The sequence below is a fragment of the Triticum urartu genome, chromosome 2A (assembly GCF_056163025.1).
Source record: "Triticum urartu cultivar PI428250 chromosome 2A, HENAU_Tu73, whole genome shotgun sequence".
Taxonomy (NCBI): domain Eukaryota; kingdom Viridiplantae; phylum Streptophyta; class Magnoliopsida; order Poales; family Poaceae; genus Triticum; species Triticum urartu.
The window spans coordinates 427,024,666-427,028,280 of NC_141874.1; the positions used below are offsets into that span (position 1 = coordinate 427,024,666).

Below are 3,615 nucleotides of genomic sequence, written 5' to 3' on the forward strand. Positions count from 1 at the left end.
CCTTGTGTTGATTATTTGGCTAATTGATTGGTTGTTTATGTTAGTTGATGTGTTCTCCAAGAGTTTTCCAGGTTCGTGTAAGTTTAATTGTATGTTTTTTTGTCACATTTTATTTGGTTTTCATCTTCATATGTAGCTTCATGTGCTCGGATTTAACTCTTGTTTTTTTTGGTTTGATTATTCCGGTTTTGTTAATTTCATGTGAGATAGATGATGTGTGTGTCTTTATAATGAAGATACAATCGGTTATGCATCAATAATACCATGTCTTTTGGGACCTTCAACCACTGAAAAAGTTGGCCTAAAGTATACCTAGGAAAAATTTCTACTTTCCATCCAAAATGGAGAGTAGCATTTTCTTTGTTCTCCAAAGAAAGCACATCCTGATCTCTTCTCTTTTCCACTGATTTTGAAGAGAACCAAAAAAAATACATGCCTTAATTTGACAGCCAAGAGGTGCATGTTGAATCAAATTTTAGACGAATAATACACAAATATATGAATAGAGACCCTTGGGTATGTGTATAACTATATTGTAATCTGAGCAATGCTACACGCACGGGCAGATTTTTACTAAATGTACAGGATGCTTAGCTGGGTTCAATTGATTAAAAGAAAAGCGAGTGAGGGGCCCATACCCTTGAAAATCAGAGGGATGGAGATTAGTTAGCGAGAAGAATCCCATAGAAAAACCCGTATAGTCTGTCGTTCTAGAATTTTAGTTGTAATCTAGGTGGACAGACTGAAACTAAAGCTTGAAATTAGGCTTTTGTAGAAATAGTGTAATGGCAAGGAGATTATTTCAGTGAACTACTACCACATGAGTAAAGATATATATGGTTTAAGATTAAGCTCGCTGTGTGTAAGAATTGCATCGTCGGCATATGGATCTCATGGATGGCACTTCACTACTCATTATATGTGTTAGGAGCGGCCAATGACCAGAGATACGTGTCTCGAACATGCAACGACCATAAGTAACACTACCTCTATAGAAATTAAAAAATCAAATTGACATGTCATTGAGTGTGTACGTTTTAAATTACTACTCCCTCCGTTCCAAATTACTCGTCGTGGTTTTAGTACAAATTTGAACTAAAACCACGACGAGTAATTTGAAACGGAGGGAGTAACTGAGAGCACTGCACACGTTTAATAAGTCAACGGTGTGCCCGACCAGTTACTCCCTCCGTTCTGCCAGCGGGCCGCACGGCCACCGACCTGGACGGCGTCGCTCAGCACCGACTTCAGCTTTTCCTTTGGACCTCTGCGTTGCCGCAGTAGCTGTCTGTCGCTCTCGCTCCGCCCGCGTGGAACGACCCGGAGGCAGTCGACTATCCAGACTCCAGGAGATCGCAATGAACCCGCCCGGGGAGTCGGCAGCGCCACGGCCGATGTACCCACTGTGGCAGCGGCTGCACATCGTCCTTCGCTGGCAAACAAAAGAGCATGCATAGTCGACGACGGCGAGGACGGACTGTCAAGGTGAACATGTCGGGTGTGAAGGACTGGAGAAAGTAGAAGAGAAGCACATCCGGCGAGAGCTTTGACACGAACTCGGCGCCAGCTTCTCACCCCGCCATCCGTGTGCGGTGTGGTTCCCTCACCGACTCCTTCCGTGCTCTTCTCGTCGCCACCCCAAGGCAAGGAAAAACGAAAGCAGGAAAGCCCGTATTATAGAACATCCAAGTGACCAGAACCAACGATGAAAGCAGTGCCTAGAATCCAAGAACGCCTAGAAGAGCTGCACCTGCTAACACGTCCTACTACCGCTCCTCCTTCCGCCCCCTCGCCCACATTTTCATCGTGTACGATGGACTAGCGGCGCCCAGGTCGCCGACTACTGCCAGGACACTCCCAAGCTGCAAGTCGTGCGCCGCAGAGGACCGCGTCGGAGCCTCCGACAACCTGCCCGGTCTACCCGGGGTTGCCTCGAGCTCACGACCTCCCAGGCGGACGACGGCCTGCCATCCCCGACCAGACCGGACAGCAACAAGAGTAACCATCTCTAATTCTTATGCAAGATAGAGTGCACGGCCGGCTCGAACCAGGATGGAAAGAAGATGGATGGAAGAGGCTGGTATTTATAGGAAGCAACAAGGAACCAAAGGACAATTTGAAGGTAGCCACTGCATGGATAGAAGAAGCAACCAGAGAAATAGAGAAAGGCGGCAGCCGACCATAGAGCAGGCCTAGAAAGCACGGCGAAGCGGCAGCCAACCTCACAACAACACACGTGGCAGAAAGGAAATCCAAGTTCGAAACAACCAGCATTATTAAATATAAGCAGTTAGACCAGGATACATTGCATGTTGCATGCCTGCAGACCAATGGAAACTGCAGATCCTATCCGCACATGCAACCAAAAGTGAACCGGACGAAGAATCGCGCATGCATGCCCACAGAAACCGCCCATCCTGCACACCCATGCAGCCAATGGCAAACCGATTTAGAAAACCTAGCCGCAATTGCTAACTGCACATAGGTGCATACCCTTCCAGATCCCCCACTAAAGCACGTGGCGTGTCCCCATTGGCTCGCTTTTCACTGATAGAAAAAAGTGAAAGAAACAGTAAAAAAGAATACTGGCCAGATTTAGTATATATATATACGACAGCACTATTCTAATCCTAGAATCATAATAACTATTTGGATCACGTGGCGCGCTATATAGGGCCCGACGGGATGTTCCCGAACTGCCGAACCCGGGCGATGACAGCAAAAAATAAAAAGCCCACCCCACCCCCCGCTTCACTCCCCCCCAACCCCAGATCCACCACCGATCCCCCACCTCCCCCACCTCCCGCCCCCAACGGGGATGCGCCCGCCACCCCATCCCCAACCGGCGGCGCCGCCGCTACCCCGCCGTGCCCCAACCGGACACACCGTCGCCCCAAGATCCCATCGCCGCCGCCACCTGTGCTTATCATCGACGGTGTGGTCCCCCGCTTCCCCCGCCGCCGCGACCAGCCTCCCACGCGCTCGCCTCCTGCCTCTGCGCACCGTCTCCCTACCTCCCGCGCGCCGCAGCCTGCCTCCGCGCACCGCCGTCCCCGATCCGGCCTTCCGGCGCGCCACTGCTTCACTTCCGTGCGCCGCAGCCTTCTTCCACCGCGGGGATGCCCTCCCTCTCCCCGGAGCACCTCGGAGCGCCAGATTCGGTGAGGATTCTTCACTGCCCTCCACTCGCCGGCGACCACTAGCCCACGTTCGGGTTGGGTGCTGTCCTACAGCTGGTGGAGGCATCGACCTTCAGCTGCAGGAGGCCATGACCTGCAGCTGTCCGCGCGCCTTCCCCGGGCTCCTCCTTCCTACCCACTGTCGTCGTTCTCCCACCCCGCCAGGGTGACAACCGCATGGATGGGCTCGCTTAGTTCCCTTGTTGATCGTGTGCCTCGCATATAATCTGCTCGACCATCACAAACACCTGCGACGAAATTGAGCCACTTAGATGCAACCGAGGAGGAAAGGGAAGTGCAGCAGCAGGTGCGGCAGAGAAGCTATGTTCAGCTTTCAATTGCTAAACTGTTTGTTTGCTGTTAATTATCTGTAAGTGCATCTAGTGCCACCCCTAGTTGGTTTTTGGAGTATTGACGACAAACCTAGTTGTGGGAC

The 3,615-nt window shown here is 51.1% G+C and overlaps 1 long non-coding RNA gene across 1 annotated transcript; it reads right to left on the minus strand.

The window, feature by feature from the left end:
• Positions 1–429: 429 nt before the first annotated feature.
• LOC125541619 (uncharacterized) lies at positions 430–2,048 on the minus strand. The gene is made up of 2 exons (XR_007297604.2): positions 1,751–2,048; positions 430–1,623 (listed from the first exon to the last, which is right to left on the minus strand). It is a non-coding gene; the product is annotated as an uncharacterized LOC125541619 (long non-coding RNA).
• Positions 2,049–3,615: the final 1,567 nt, after the last annotated feature.